Here is a 17,117-nt window from a genome sequence, read left to right as displayed (position 1 = left end):
CGTTACACAGGGGCCCTGGATAGACAGCAGACCTACCAAATTACTACTAAATACTTACTAAGTACTTATTAAATTGCTAAAAATCTGCATCAGAATTAGCAGCTAGCTGAGAACTTCTGCATATAAGCAGGGACCTACGTGGAAATGTATTCAGTAATAAGGTAAATGCTTGGTGTCATCATGCCTTGCCAGTGATTTTGGGTCTCTGCATGTTAGGACTAGGGAAGAATGTGGAAACTTGCTTGGTCAAAAAGTATAGATCAGTTCTCAGGAAAGAAAAAGGCCCTTCCAGAGTTAGCTTGGATTAAGCTGATACATAGGGAGATGCAGCTCTCTGATAATTAAGGGATTTGTAGAGCACTGTGAGTCACAGGACCTGTTAAGGGCACTTGGGCCAAGTCTACTTACAGTGAACCTTTCTTCTTCATCAGAATGAAAGCTTTATTGTCTACCCCTAGGCTGTTACATATCTTTACCTTTCCATATGTAGAGGGCCGTGCCTTTTCTAAAAAGAGAGATAAAAAATAATGCACCTCTTTCCCATGAAGCATGTCCCACCAGTCATCGCTTTCTTGTTGCTGTCTTGGTCCTGAGCACGGTGCTGTGTAATACTGTCTAGTGATGCTTTACTTTTGTCTTGCTTTTTGCGTTGTCACTCACATAGTCCTTAGTGTACATCATCAGACTAGGAGCCATTCCTCACCTCTGTTTCTGTTTCTCCTCTAATGCTTCCAAAAATCTCTTGTCCTGACTTACAAAAACAGCTGGAACTGCAACATCACTCCATTTTAAGCTCTGAATTGTGTTAGCCATTACATTGGTTCCACATGATGCTTGGGTGGAGACATCAGTTAAAATTCCCAACACAGCCAGTCAGGCCAGGAATTGCAGCTCTGTGTAAGTGGTGGTTACTTTCTAGTTCTCGATTACATTATGCTGGAAGAGAGGATTGTTCCCAGAGCAATTTACCAAGAGGGGAAAAATGGAAATACTGTTCAAGGATGACCTTCCACCCCAGTGATCTATTTGGCTGGTGTCTGTTATTGCTCAGCTTCTCCGTCATGGGTTTTGCAGTAGTCCAGTGCTTTGTCATCGCTACTAAGTGGAAAACTCCTGAGCTCACTAAACAGTTTGTGAGGGGCTTGGGTAATGGCAGATGGATTTATGAATGCAACTGCAGAACAAAGTACTCATCAAGGTTACCTGAAATAAACATGGGTCCTACTTGAGCAGACTTTAAATGCATTGATTCTAAAAATTTCTTCAATCTAAAGTGCTATTCCTGAGCCCAAGATCCTGAGATAGATAGGAGAGAGGAAAAGAAGAGAATTGCTCCGCACCACTCCAGCATGGGAGCAGGAAAAGCGTTGTTGCGATTGTCTCCAAGAGAGAGGCAGTGCTGTAATCCTGTTTCATTTTCGTACACAGAACTTGAAAAGATTTTTCCTCGAAATGTGTAATGGGACTGTCAGAAAACAGACCACTCCCCTTCCCAGTAGTTTCCTACTGAAGTCATTTAAGGCCTCTCACAGCTTTCATCTGTGTAGGCACTGAGAACTTGTGGGCCAAGATTTTTTTCTATTTTTTTTAAATGGAACACAAGCAAAAATGAAGCGCTTTTAAAAAAAGTCCTTAGGAAAGAAAGTTGGAAGTTTCTCTGCATGCGAAGCTGGCTCACCACTTAATCAGTTTCTCGTTTCCGTTCTGTTTCCGTCAATCCCAGTGAAGTGGATCTAGGTGTTTTTCTTGTTTTAGGTACTGCTAAAAGCATGTATGGGAGCTGCCCAAAGGGGCGGAGAGAGAAGTTGTTCCTTACTTCACTTCTGGGACTGTCTGTTCAGGGCTTTACACAGGAGGTGACTTGGAAAGGCTTGTGAATTCCATTCACTGTGCACTCAGACCTGATGATCGCAGTAGGCTGAACGTATAAAACCTGCTCTGCAGGCAACAGATCTAGCGCAGTAGCTATTAAAAAAAAAAAATCCCTTTGTGGAGCTGGCAGATAGCCTGCATTCACAAAGATGGGAATTTTTGTTGGTATATATGCCATGTTTAACACAAATGATTACGGCAACGTGCTTTTAAAAGAAGCCATTACTACCCTGAATAAATGGATGCTACTCAGTGTGCATTTTCTGGTTGGAATGAATTCAAGCCTCCCATTCTGAAATGGATAGCTTTTTTGGATTGCATTCACTTGTCTCTCGGATAAATCTGTAGTGTGGATTTGTTCCTTAGATGAATGATACACATTTCATCCGGTTTCTTTCAAGTTGAACTCTCCCTGGCACAGAAATGATAAATGTTTTTTTCGTTTTCCTTCTGTCTAGAAGACCATGTTGTACTGTGAAAGATGAACTTCATTCCCAAGACAGATGAACTGCATTCAGAGGTGGATTTACTGATACATGTTGGTAATGCTACAGCAGTGCCATGGGCACCTCATCAGACAGGCATATACTGTGGTATTATTGAGCCTTAGTCACATTCCACGTATCAGCCCTTTTGTAAAGCTTTAATTGGAAGTTATATGTCCTTAAAGCCTGGAGGAGTCTTCTCTATAGGGAGTGAATTTTCCTATTTTCTTTTACTATTAGGCTTTGGGGGTAGCAGTGTATATACAAGTATTTCAGCCTTGGAGCATGAAGAACTTCATGAAGTTAGCTGGCCATTATAAATTACACATGCATTTAAGAAAAGAAAATGGTAGTATTTAAGTAGGCTGCTGGCATGCTATGAATGCAATCCAGTGTATTGATATGACATTTAAAGTGTGTATTTGCATTTGCTATGAAATTGTGCATACCCGATGCGTAATTTTTTGGAGTTTCCTTGATCCAGTGGATAGGGAAGCTCAGTGAGATGAGTACAGCCTAAAGAACAACTTCATGACTGCTTTGAATTAAACTCCCAAACAGGTCCCAGGATCAAATTTGGGACTGATGAGCTAACTGGCATACTCAGAGAAATCTCGAGTTTGCTCCAAGCATCTGACCCTTATCCTGCGGTGCTAGCAGGCTCTGAGCATTACCTGTCCCCATCACCTCCCTACGTCCCATCTGCCCTTGTGATGAGACCATATGTTTGAGGCTAGACAGACAAGATGTCCTGTGGCCTTTCTGATAAGGGCTGACATGGCACTTTTAGATAGTCTGGATTCAGGTTGTCTGCAAGGGCCACCTGGAAAGGAGAAGTTGGGTTGTGTCACAAAACCTGTTTCAAGGAGTGGCCATCTCAGGTACAACTTAAGCAAACCTCCAGGGCTATAGCTGTGGGCCTGATTGTGCTGAAGACTTACCCAGCTTTTCCTAAGGCTTTAGATCCTTACCTACTTGCTAAGGTATTTTTGTTTGTCTGTCTTGTTACTGGCATGCTTCTTGTTGCTTAACTACAGTGTCGACAAAAGTTCTTGTCCTACTGAAAACAAGATTTGAACTGAATCCAAAGACTGTGGAGTCGGTGCAGCTGTGCGATGGGGAGGAGCTGGTACAAAGATTTGAAACTATTAAGCATATATTCAAGGAAATGGTATTTGAAGTGCTTTTATTTCTGGTGGTAACTGATGATTTTCACCAAGTACAGCTTTGATTCTTATTATAAACTCTTGTATCAAGAGTCTAAGACTAGCCAACTCTACTTTTGTGAGTTAGCAATAGTAATTAGAGATGCCTGGTCTATTTTATTGTGATACATACGTACACCACCAGTATATGTTAATAATAGGAAGCATGTCATTCAGAAGCCATTCCGCCAAAATCAGTCTGCTGTTTGGCCTCCTGTGTGATGGATGGCACCAGTCACCACGAGTCACCGGTGGTGACCTAATGACCAGTCACCACTAGTCACCACCTAGTCTTAGTGCAGCAGCATTTTTATACAGAAACCCTTTCTGTGTGTGAGAGCCCTTCTAAGAATCAGCAGCACACAGCTGGCTGAGTATCTGAGGCACGCAATGTACAGAGGTGGCAAAACCCTATACAAGCAGTATAAGCCTTCCTTCCTAACAATAAAACAGTTAGAGTTGCTGGCAGAAAGTGATAAGAGTGTCAGTGGCTGTTTAGATTAGGGAAGGATCGGGTGTGTTCAGTGAGGGGGATAGTGTTTGTTTAGGTTTTTCCTCCTGGGACTAGTTTAGTATTTCAAGCACGTTTGGGAACTCTTTTTTTCCCCCCAGTGGGCTAAGATGTGAGCTGGATAGAGTGTGTGGATATGAGAGAAGAAGACTTAACAATGGTTCAGAAAATCCTAGAATGCTAGCTTTGTTTCTGGGTGCCTGTATGGATTCTCTCAGTATTTGTTCGCTGACTTTTCTTTCAGCTTAAAATACACAAGAAGATGCCTGCTTCAGCCTGTTGGGGCTGACAAAATACTAAAGATAGACAAAACCAGAGAGTAAAATGCAGCTGAAACCAGTCCTGTACGGGGAGTCCCTATATGTGCTATATCAGAGGGAACAGCTGGGATCTGCTCCTGACAACACTACTAAACCCAAGTTTTTTTTCTGTCTGACTGTGTGCTTAGTGTGCATGCCCTGTCCAGCAAAATGGAGAGCTGAGACTTGTCTCCTTTTTATTCAGTGTCTGTGGGAAGGTTATTTAGAGCAGCATTGCCTGAGTCACTTTGTCACAAGCTAGTTCAAAAGGCATATGCTGTATGTAAAACTGCTCCAAGAAGATGAGGAGCAGCCACAAAGGGACATACTCATACAAATCACTATTCAGAGATCTTGAAACATAAAAACACAGAGCTCTGAAAGAAAAGGCCAGGACCCTGAAAATAATTGGCCAGGGTAATGGAAATTGTTAAAAGAATGAATGGGAGCAGCCACAACCATTGCCAAAATCATTACGGTCATCCAGCTGAAAAATGAGCCTGGCAGCAGCAGTACATCCAGATGGCCAAACAAGACTTATTGGTAATCCATCCATTTGCCTGATTGGAATCTCGTCCACCCACCAGCTCAGGGAGAGACTCCAGAGTAGTCCCAAAGGGGCTCCCAAAAATCACAGGCACTGAGCTCCTCTCAGTCTCTGAGAAGGACTCAGCCTCCTCAGCAGTTAGACAACCACCAATGAAGCCACAGGTTCAGTGGAGCCCTATGTGCAAACGTCGCATCGTGGTCTTAAAACAGTTTATTTTTGAACACTGCAGATCCTGTATTCCATGTGGCTGGGCTTAAATGCTGCGTATGCTGCCAGTATGGCTAAATGCGTGTCAGCAATTAAGGACCCCAGGAGGTGTCTCTGAAAAGTGAGGTACAGGCTTGTGTAGCTTGCCTTGCAACATAATTTTTCCCAGCAGAGTATGATTGCTGTAACATGGAAGGGAGCTTTGCTCTACACATGCTAAGTACACTTATCTCTCAAGTGGCCTAACATAATTAGATTAAACGAAGAGGAATTGGGCCTAACCTTGTCTCTATCTTGGATTTTGCCACTCCTTTTTGGACTCAGAGAAAGGACTTTGAGCCTCACAGCCTGCCTGTTCTTTCCAATTATATTAATTGGCCTAATAAAAATTTTATGTATATGTTCTCTTCCTACAAACTCTGCTTCTGTCTTGCTACAATACAATTATTAGTTCCATCCTGGAATGATTGGCATGTATGTAAATTGGAATAAAGGGATCTGACCTGAACTGTTAACTAAGTTAAAAAAAAAAAAAGCCAAAGCTGCTGCACATTAGTGTAAGAGCCCTTAGCCAGCTGACTGAGGAAGAAACCTCCTACCCAGTAACTGAGCATTAGGGTTGGGAGCCTGAAGTCACTGTCACACAGAAGATAAGGGAGCACACAGAGCACGAGTCCTTTCTTATGAGTCAATCCGTGGCTATAACTGTAATGGAATTCGCAGCTTTTTGTGACCAGCTCTGCTCCTCAGACCAGCATTAGGAACAGTGCCTCGCTCCTATGGTGTGGAAGCAAACCTGGGTGAGGAGACTCTTCCCAGCTGGCATGGAAACAACCAGCTTTCCAGGTAGAATTCAAGGAGATTGAAAGCGGTCCTGACTCTTAATACTAAAAACAGTAGAAGCAGCTGTTTGCTACAGGATTGCAGGTTATCGCTAGTTGACACTGACATAAGCCAGTTTGATGGAGGAAATTCAGAGTAAGAAGCAGGCAAAGGAAGTGCAATAAACACAGAAAAATGAAGCTTCTACTTTTCAACATGTCTTTTTAGGTTGCGATTAAGAGGCAGAGTTTAAGCTTAAAAAGGCAGAGATGGAAATGAATAGTGAAAAGGTTGCTCCTGTTTTTTTTTTTTACTTTTGTAACAGCTACAATTTTTGAGTTCTTTTTCTGAAAGTTGTCAGTAATGTGGCACTATTTATTAATACAGTTAAAAGTCAAGTCCCAGGTGGTTACCACAATATTAAGTATCTTCTCCACGATTCACCGGTCCTCTTAAAGAGACAACTTTCTCCATAAAGCATCTGCTTTATCTTTAGGCAAAACTGTGGCTATTTAGTGTTTAGCTCATTTAAAAAACTACTAGCAAGGTAGGACCAATAGACACTGACATTAAAGAAAAACCCACTATTTTTCTTTATTTGTAACCTTTTCTATGATACTAATATTGCAATATTATTTCTTGTGCACACTGACCAGCATCCTGATAATCAATGGCAAAAACTCGATGTGGTAACAATAAAACTGGAATAGTCAAAACTGTCCTAGATGTCCTTTTGCAATACATCAGCACTATAAAGTGAAGTGTGTGTCAGCTGCATTAGCAAAGTAAAGGTGCCAGGGACTAGTTCTCACTTCCTCTCCTATTTAAGTAAACCTTTAAAGACAAACAAACCTCCCCTTCAGTATGGAACTGAAATGTACTACAGAATGATTCACACCAAATAAATAAATGCTTTTGAGTTGCAATCATTCCCTATTGAGTTGAAGTGGTAGTATACTGTTTTAATCTCATCGGTTCCAGAAAGCACGCACAAATGAAAAGAGGTGATTTTTAACACTTTAGGAGGGGGAACTGCAGCTTGCACAGAGCATCCAGCCAAAGGAACAGGAATAATTTTACAATGACTGAGCTCAAATCTATGCCAGTTTACAACTTCCACTACAATTAATTTCATTTCTCCACTTCATTCCTGAAAAATTAACCCCGCATGATACCCCCCATGCATTTCATCTGTCTGCAGTTTCCACAGTATTTGCCACTGAAGAACTCAAAACACCTATAAGACGTAGAACCCTTCTCCAGTTTAATCTGATTGCCACTAGGGCTCCTACGCACCTTCACAGGGAAATTCAACTTTTACTCCCATCTGCAGCACCAATCCATCTTAAAGGGTATCAACGAACTTATGCAACAAAACTTTTGAAATGGTCATTTTGAGCACAGAGGCGTGCATAGGAATGCTCCCCACCTAACGCTGAAACACAGCCACCTCTTTGGTGAGCAGCATAAGTAATGTGACAGCTTGTAGCAACTCTAAATAATCATCTGCTTAGCCTAGAGCAAAAATTGAAGCAGTGGGAACGTACGACATTTGAATAAGATTTGTTGGGAAAACATTTCTCTTGTGACATAGAAACCTTATTGGCTGCAAATACCCAGAACTTTGATAGTACTGTACTTAAAGCTGGTCATTTCAGCAAAAAGTACCTCAACGCTGTGATTAGGACAGAGATTTTATTAATAGCTGGAGTGAGCTGGCCACATGAGAATGGCCGTTCTTCCTGCTGATAGTACCTGTGCACTTCTGGGAAGATTTCTTCTCATAAACACCAGACTACTTCTCTGTGAAAATTTTTCATGTGTACAACAGGAAGCTCCGGTCCTGCAAAACATATATATTCTGATGAGACTGTAGTCTGAGATGGTGCAACAGTCGTGACACTAATGGTCACATAGTTTCTAGGTTCTGCCTGAATGAATCTCTCTCTCTTTCGACTCAGCTCTGTAGTGCAAACACTTTGTTTGAAGTCTGAATTTGTTCCTTCCTTTTGTTCTTTAATGTACCTGGAGAGGTGAGGTCTGATACTCCTGTTCATGTGGAATAGCATCTAATTTCCCAAAATGTCCTATTGATTCGAACAGGATCATTTGGTATTAGACATACCATCCAGATGTTACAGTTAGCATTTCTGAGGTTTATCTGTGCTGACGAACAATTCTGCCAAGGAGTTTGCTCATTAAAACAGTGCTGAAAAGCAAATCTAGGTGAGACCTGAGTGCATTTCAATTAAGTTTTTCGGTATGCTTACATAACAAAAAAAAGTAGAAGATTTTCCTGTATTATTGTTAATAACACAAAGGTGTCTTTCTAACATTATTTAAAGTTCAGTTTTTCATTGGGTTTGGGATCTATGGAAAGTCTTTCCTTAGTAAAGACAAACAAACAAACAAAATCTCTGTTTTTCCAGTGGCGCTCATTACTGATGCAGACTTGCTGTCAATTGCCACTATAACTGCAGAAAGATATACAAATCAAAAGCCTTCCTATACTGGAAATTTAACAATTTAGCAAGCAGAATATACGATTCATATAGCTAAGAACAGAGAGTAGGCACCACAAAATGGAAATATCTTGTCAGTTTGAATTCTTTAATATAATTTAAGAAATTTAAGAATACTGCCTTGAAATATTATTCTTATATACTGCCAGATTATCTGTATTCAGTTCTACCACCATAGCTGCCTTCTGCTTGGAAAAAATATATGTTAAACCATTGTTCTTATCTAAATTTTTTTTTTTTTTAATTTGGAAAACTGCACAGAATTGGTCGCAATTCTAAAATTTCAGATCAAACTGCTTAAAATTTATTTCTGTAACGAAAAAATATATGTATAAAATTAGCAGTGTTGAAAAGTTTAAACAGAGCAGTTTTCATAGTAGCCAATTGTTCACTAGTAAATATGCTCCACCTCTCTACTAGGAAGCAGCAGATGAATTCTTGCAGTTCTATTTGTAATTCTGATCCAAGTCCTTCTGAAGCCAGTGGAAAGATTTCTATTAAATCAGCTTGTTAGGACTTCATTTTACATGTGTTTGTTTCACTGAGATGAGTGCTTATTTCATCTTGTTATTTCAGGGCTTCCAATCTCAACTGTACTGCCTGTAAAGAGTTGGTTTTTCTCTTGAAACTGAGATAGTATATTAAAGAGAGCACTACTGGGCAGCAACAGACATTTGTTACTGGTCCATGGCAAGATGCCAGATTATATACATTCTAAGAATATACTTTCAATAAATTTTGAGATAACAAATCACACTGACCACAAAAAAATGTCCTTAGGTGACACCAATAATGAAGGAGAATCGCTTTTGACAGGCAATTCTTGCTCTTGCAGGTGTGCTCTCACAAGGCTGGGAAAGTCTTTATTTTTGGGGGTTTCCATGGTAATGTTGGCAGTCCTAAATGGAAAGAAAAATATTTAAAAGGAGATGTTAAAAAAAAAAGCGTGATTCAAATGTGACTGAAGGTTGTATTTTTTTAAGAGTAGAAAGCAGAAATGTTGTTGTACATGGTTTTAAAAATTCTATCTAAATTAAATCCAAAGACAAATTCAAGCACATTTCTACAAACTGTTGTGGGTTTGGCATCATAGAAAACACTTTAAGGAAGGCCTTGTAAGAATCGGCAAACACGAAGTGACTCCTTTCATGTTTTGTTTTCTGAAATAGGCAGGCTTTTTCTACAACCTGAATTTCCATACAATCAAAATAATCTTTGCAAGGGTGAAAACGGTTGCTGCCAACAGTACGTAGCACAAAAATCCAAGCAGGTTTCATTCGATTTAGAAATAGCCTTTAAACATTTTGAACGCTTAAAATGAAAACTTACACCGCCATCTTAAAAAAGAAGTCTGCAACACTGAAGAGAGATTTTTAAATTTGCTTTTTTCCTCCTGAAAATGCAATCCCGTAAGAAACTCTGCGCTGGCATTGCGGCAGGACAGATCGCTTCAGCGAGCGCTCCCTGCCCTACCTTGCCGGCCTCCAGCAGAGGAGGGCACGGGCCCCTGCAACGCAGCCGTCCTTACGTGTTTCAGCAGAACGGGTCCGAACGGCCGCGGGAACTATAACCAGGCATGAGGCACCGGCCAGTTCTGTACAGTCCCCTCAAGAGCGAGAGCCAAAATGACTCTGCGACGACGATGCAAACGTGAGGGCGGTCCTGGCGCTGCCTTAGCAGGCCCGGGAAGGTGGCACGGGTCCCCAGAGACCTCGGGAAAAGACGAGGGGAAGCCACCTCCTTTCTGCTCTCACAATAGGCTGGGAAGAAGGCCTGAGGCAGGAAAATGTCGTGTGTGCCTTTCCCTTCGCTTGCGTTTGCTTCGAATAGAAGACAAGCGGTCAGACGGCCCAGTGCTAAGGCAGTTTCAGGGACCTGCTGGCAGCGCTATTTATACACCCTGGTTGAAAAATAGCACTTGAAATTGCCTCTGTTGTAATGTCCTGGTCGACAAAAAATGGTTCCGCATCTGTGAAAACTTCCAAAAATTGCTTTCCTCAGTGTAGAAGCCGGATATATATTTGTTGAATCAGGCTCTTAATTAGGTAGGATACAAAGGGCTTTCTCCCCCCGCGATAATTCCTGCTCAACAACAGTCCGTCCCCCCCCCCCGCTTTCTGCTAACCCTGCTAAAATTTGATGTGGAATTTTTGCTGTTGTTATTTATTTCCACAAAGATACTGTGGCAATCAGCAACTGATCCCCTTTCTTCCCCCCTCCCCCTTTTAATTTCAATTTTTTTTCAGGCCAAATTTCTTCCCGCTTACTTGGGCTGGTCTTTTCATTAAAACAAGTTCTTCAAATGACCCCCAATCATTTGCCCTTCCTGTCCATTCTTGGTTATGCCAAAACTGTTAGTTCACAACAGGAAACCAATAGCTTGTGCTATCAGGAGACATTTCCTTCACAGCACAAAACGTCTGAATAATAATTTCAAGCAAGGCTTCACCCATTTCCTGTGAAAGGAGGGAAGTTTGCCTATCCCAGTCCCTCCGAGCTCTTTGTTTCCATCCCTTTGTGACGTAATGCTTTCTGCATAAGGAAGATGGATCATTTTCCCTTACAGCACTACATTCGATATCCTGCGTGAAGTTTTGGTACTGCTCTTCATTAATGAAACATGTAACATTTACAAATAAGAAGAAGTTATGCTCTAGTTTATACTTGTGGTGTCTCTTGCAAAAAATAAACTAAACTTTCAGTGTCTGGAAAATAACTGCAATGAAAACACGAAGGCTAAAGACAGTCCGGTTTATGAAATGTTCTACTTGCAGGCTATTTAGCACTACAGCTCTAACTGCTCCGTATCCTCCCAGCAGATATGAGAGCCCACCTGGTATCAACTCGTGCTCAGCACCAGAATGTGCCAGCCTGAAATGTCCATTGTGGCACTGCGTTTTACAGGAACACTGCAGAGAGATGAACTCAGGCACTGACTCAGCACATCAGTTAAGCACATGCTTAACTTCATCCCTGTATATTCACTTAAGCAAATACCGGAGAGTGACTGACTTTTTAAAGTGATATGCCTTAATATAATGGCAATGCTACGTTGTTAAAAAGAGAATTAGCAAGCAATGCACGTTAGCTCTTCAGTGCTGGAACATCTAGGGATATTTAGGATGCATAATTTTAGGCAAAAAATGCGTTAAGCTATCCTTTATCCAAACAAAGTAGGCATAGAAATTGCTATGTATGAGCTACTTTTTTCCATTGAGCCCTACTGTGGTGTTTCTTAACCTATTTTTGTTAAATGATGCAACCTGGAATCAGGATATGTGTTTTACTTAATTTTCTACAGGTTTTTGTTAACAAGCTTAATAAGGGCTTGCGAATATGATTTTTTTTTTTTTTTAATCACCTCTTGCAGGAAGCAAGAAAGCTTAAAAAAAGAATTTGTCATAGTTTGAGGACCTTAAAATAGCTCATCACAATTGTTATTATAGTGCAGTCTTAATTAAAACATTTGCTGTCACACAAAAACCATAATAAATCTCTCTTTCCATTATTCTGAAGACAATAAAATTTTTATTACATTTGTGTCCTCTGTGTGTTTGTCATCTGAAATGTTTGAGCCAACATGAAATACTACATCTCTTATTTAATTCATTCGTTCCAATCAAGAGGCCCAGCAGAGTCAACTTAGGGTTTTCTTCCCTCCTTCAACAGGCATCGCATGCATTTCCTACTGTCTGCCTCCTCAGCTGGGATGCCGCAGGTAGTAGGCACCTTCCTTCACACAGACTCTAGTCATGTTTGTGTTAGCTAAATAAACCATTTTAACACCTCTCCACTAGGAGCTGTGTTTAAGAATAGTAGCTTTGTGTTTCCACGTCTCTTGCTTGAAAGGCAGGAATGTGGTTTTCTTGCTGAAGGCCAGCAGGACCTTTGTATTTCATGTTTTACAGTGCATTTCCAGAAGTACATTTGTCAGTTATGGACCCAAGCAGCAGAGTCCCTGCACTAGGCAGATTTCACCCACCCTTACCACCTGCAGTCCTCACTTTCCCCATCAGTGACTGTAAGATGTGGGACAATGTCGGTCTCTTTATATTTGTTTCAGAGGAACTGCAAAAATTAATTTTGTTTCTCTTCAGTTGGGGCTGAGGAGAACGTTTCCTTCTCAGTGTCTTTCACAGATCAGAAAACTGTTTCTGAAGAAAAAAAAAAGAAATCTGTAAAATATCATTCAGTCCTTTTTTCTAATTGTTCAACCTTAGACTGGGACATCTTGTTCAAAAGCTTCTTTGAAGGTGATGCCCTAAGGCTATTGTTGCATCTTGCTTTTCTTTTTTCCCCTCCCGATTTTGAACCCCCTTTCATCTGGGCATTTGAGTACGACTAAGTTACATTTAATTGTCTAACACAACCTCAACTGGTTGTTCATTTAGTGATTTGTAAGGCCAAATCTGGAAACCCTTTCCTCGTTCTGGCCATCTGTCTCCGAAGCAGAATAGCAGGTGAGCTGGAGGATGTTCTGAGAAAAGCAATGCAAACAACTGATGCCCAAATAAATCAGCTACTGTAAGACTGGACATGCTGAATAGGTCTAGTTGTGCCTAATGGCATGAAAAGCTAATGACAGTGTTTTTCTATTGGCTATTACACAAATACAAATGCAAAGATATAAACATGCGTACTTAAGAAAAAAAAATCAGGCCAATCATCAGAGAAAGCTTCCTGTCAATCCCATGTTTTAGTATCACAGAAAGATCTTTTATAGCAACTGTGGGAACACAACGTCCTTTTCAGCTTGTACACTTGTAAAGCACTCTGAAAAGGTCTGTGGGTAATACCACAAACTGGCAAGAAGTGACATGTAAGTCCCCTTCTTCCTATTATTAACTTGTATAATACTGTATACACTTCAGTAAACTTCACTAAAAATCCCATGAGAATGGGAGTTTTTGCAGAGTATTTATATTTTGCTATGGAATAGATCACAGAACTCTGTCCATCTGTCAAAACACACGAGTAAATCACGTTTAAACCTAATTTGCTAGTTGGTGAGCTGAAACTCAGAAAAATTAGGAAACTTGATGAAGGCCACACAGGAATGAATGAGAAAGAAAAGGCTAATGTAGCATAGTCTGTTATCCATTACAGAGGCCCTAACTGCACGTACCAGCTTCTGTGACAGATCACATAGTGCCAGTATGCAGATGGTTCTAGACTTGTCTATATTATACATATCAAAATTGGCAGAGAAGTCTGCAGTGCCCTCACTGCAGCAGCAATGATGCTCTCTGATATGGCTGGAGGGGAAGGGCAGAGAGATGGTACAGGGCAACCCTAAAAGACCAGGCAGTGCCAGTAGCTGGGTATGATCAAATGTCCCTACTAAACTCACAGGGGCACAAAAGGAACTAATAGCTGACATTTTTAACACTGGAATTTTCAGGCAAGTAAAATAATAATTTTATCAGTATAGTGATATAAACATTGTATCATATATAACTCTTGGCTTAAAGTCCTGTTAGGCAACAGAGCAGTCTTGGAAACTAGATACCTTTGTAATTTATGTCCCTTAAATAGGTTAAATCCCTCTAACACCTTTCATGCCAACATTTCTTCTGCATAGTGCTCAGGCTCTCATTATGTTTGACATTTTATTTCCACTATTGAACTGTCTTTTCCTTGTTTTGCTCATTCACGGTGCATACTGGCCAACCTACAAAAATGTAATTTGAATGTTTTAAACTAGACTAATATATTTTGACTGTCTCCTCACTGACACAGAGGACTGTAATGCAGCCAGCTGTTCATTGTTACTATGTTAAATAAAGTAGAACTCCCTTGTGATATTCTATATACTAACAAATGATGTAATGAAATTCTGGCCATGTGAAAATTCTATCATTATACCACCCAGCATCCCCGTGAGCAGTCAGAGGCCAAGTCACTTGCCTGAAAAGCCCCGTTAACACATTATCCTTACAACTCAGGACTGTAATTGGTTTAACCTGATGTGCTGCTCATTTTCTGTGTCCTGCATGCTCCTGTAGTACAAGTGCACTTTTCTTTTCTCTGTACTGGTGAAAAGGTGTACAAGACAAACACTGAAGACTTTGCTCTGCTAATGTGACATGTATCTGTGCACACAGGATGTAAAGAGCTGATTACAAGAAACATGATCTACAAGTGACAAGTGAGACTGCTCAGGTAGGCAAAGATAAAGAGGGAGAAGAGCGCGAAGAAAGGTGTATCCTGCAAAAGAAGTTGAAGAAGCCAATTTAACAAGTTTCTGCCCTCTTCCTTCCCCCATCCCCACCTGTATAGCTGTTGTACCATGTCAGTGATTCAGTTTCGAACGCAAGCCTACACACAGTTGTAGGATCACAGCTAAGGAAACACAGAAATGCAGAGTGGGAGTGAAACCAAATGCAGACTGTTTAAGTCTACATCAACACTGAAACCAGCTTTTCATAGAGCTGTACCTGAAAGTGTGAAAAGAAAAGCAGCAGGGAGAGGAATGAAGGAAAATGAAGGTGGGTGAGCTTTACCTTAGACACTGTCTAACTACAAACAGAACTTTTAACCTTGACTTAGGTGGCTACGGGTCATCTCTGCGACTTACCCACATGCAGGGTGGCAAGAGGTACAACACAAATGGACTGGGGAAAGCTGGGAGCAATGAACGGCCTGTGTGTTCCCACTACACTTGAGGAAGCAGGAAAGGAGATAAGCCCAAGCACTGTTTTTACCAGGGGAATTTTCAGGCAAGAGAAACCAAATCCAAAATAGCAAACTAAATTTAAACTTTTAGAATTTACAGAGGGGTGCCCAGTTCTTTAAAGGAAAATTTCCATGTGTGAGGTACCTTCCAGCCAGCCACATGCTGCATAGGAGACCTAGTTGTGGAACTCAGTCACTTAAATAAGCCAATCGACTACAGAAATAGGGCATTGAAATACAACTCTAGTTGAATTCAGTGGAAAACGTACAAAAAAATAGGCTTTCTGTGAATTTGTACTTCTATTAGGTTTGAAACATTCATCTCTTGCCCTTTTTAGAGCCCGCACAACACACCATTGGCAGAGAGCAGATGCTGTCTGGAAAGTGGTAAGGCAGAAAGGAGAAAGTTCTGAGTTAGTTGGGTACCTGGGGAGAAAAGGACTGGGGGCAGCCATTCCCAGTAAGTGCTGGGGCTTCTGGGCCAATCCTGCGTGATGCTGGGCTTTTTGGGCTTGCAGAATAGGACCTCTAGAGCAAGAACATGAGCACTGCACCATACCTGACTAGGATTTTAGTCTCTTTTTTCAGAAACTGAGTTATTGGGAGATCCCCAACTCTTCCAGTGCATGACCGTAGTTCAGCACTGCTAGCAACAGTAAGGGCTGATTTCTCTGGTGGGAAGGATGTGAGTTTGTCTCCTGTTGAAATGAAAGGCAACAATTAGCTGAACCATTTGCAGAAACTCAAGTTGGGAGAAATCCTAAGAATGCATGAGGACAGCAAAGCTTTGTGCTCCACAAGGCAGAACTGTTTGAGAGTTACCCCCATGTGCCTGAACAAGGCAGTGAGGCTGTGTAGCCCAGAGCATGGCCACACAGGTATATCAGCACATGATAATTAGTCTTATGCAAAGCACCACTGACACAGCTGTATTGCTTCTGGCTCCGGAGAAAGCTTGCTTGGAGCCAGAACAGGTATCTCTACTATGCAATGCAGACATACCCCAAGAGCCACTATAAGCAGGTTAAAGCAGCCTGCATGCATCTCTGAGAGAACTGAGATGATGGGGTTTTTTCATGACTCACATAAGACAAGCAGAAACAGTAAGTCTGCAAACACCAGTCCCATGTAAGCTTTGCCCAATTAAAGGCTTTCAGACAAGGCATAAACTCTCATCTGAGCTTGAGCCTTGCTATGCTGCAGTTTTGTCTAGGTGCTTATCTGTTCCCTCCTAGAGGATTCACTGCAAAAATATCAGTGAGCTTTCACTAGCAAGGATGGGGAGGAGGAAGAACACCATATGGCATTTCCCAAGTGTGTTCATATCAAATGCCTTTTCCATGTTTACATTTCTTGACCATGGTCTGAGCCCAACCTCAGGCTAACCTTGAACCTTGCAAACTAAATACAGCCCTGCTAGTGCAGCTGGAACAGGTGGGAGAGCCAGATAACACAGAAAAAGCTCAATCTACAGTGTCTCAAGAAATGAAAGAAAAAATACTCCCCACAATCTGTGCTGTTAGAGCTACCCTTCTTGCTACACTGACAACATTTTATTCTGGAAATGTCAGTGAAGTATGTTCACCACCACATATCATGAAGCTGAATGCAAAAATTTTAGTTTTATTGCCCAAATAGTGCACAGGATACTGACACCTTAAGGACAGAGACAGACCGCTGACTCAGGCACCCTTCCTTCCAGCTGAGCAACAGCCTTGGGGAACTATGGAGCAGAAAAGCCATTATACAGATCTGCTCCTACTCCATAATCTGCCTGGAGAAAATAAATAGATATTCCCTCCTGCACCCTGGATGGCATCTGCTGTGAGCAGCACTAAAGCTGTCCAACTCCCACAGAGCCACGTCTACGCTCGAGCTCCCAGGAGAGCTGCTGACCCAATTGTAGCACCTGGGGGAATATTGTGCTAAAATTCCCATGAGCAGATATGACTATGAAGCTGGGGGCTGT

The 17,117-nt window shown here is 41.4% G+C and overlaps 1 long non-coding RNA gene across 5 annotated transcripts in view; it reads right to left on the bottom strand.

Annotated features, from left to right (window-relative positions):
• The window catches only part of LOC142411759 (uncharacterized), a 46,883-nt gene that overhangs the window by 7,851 nt on the left and 21,915 nt on the right, over positions 1 to 17,117 (bottom strand). For 3 of the 5 annotated variants that reach the window (XR_012776261.1, XR_012776260.1, XR_012776263.1), the window contains 3 exons: positions 15,708 to 15,846; positions 9,235 to 9,372; positions 7,707 to 7,794 (listed from right to left, as the gene is read on the bottom strand). This is a non-coding gene — a long non-coding RNA (uncharacterized LOC142411759). The remainder of the gene's footprint in view (positions 1 to 7,706; positions 7,795 to 9,234; positions 9,373 to 15,707; positions 15,847 to 17,117) is intronic. The other 2 variants (XR_012776262.1, XR_012776264.1) reach the window with 1 other exon arrangement.

This window comes from Mycteria americana, chromosome 6 (assembly GCF_035582795.1).
Source record: "Mycteria americana isolate JAX WOST 10 ecotype Jacksonville Zoo and Gardens chromosome 6, USCA_MyAme_1.0, whole genome shotgun sequence".
NCBI classification, from domain to species: domain Eukaryota; kingdom Metazoa; phylum Chordata; class Aves; order Ciconiiformes; family Ciconiidae; genus Mycteria; species Mycteria americana.
The sequence above is the reverse complement of the archived record's forward strand: the minus strand, read 5'-3'. Positions and strand labels throughout refer to the sequence as shown.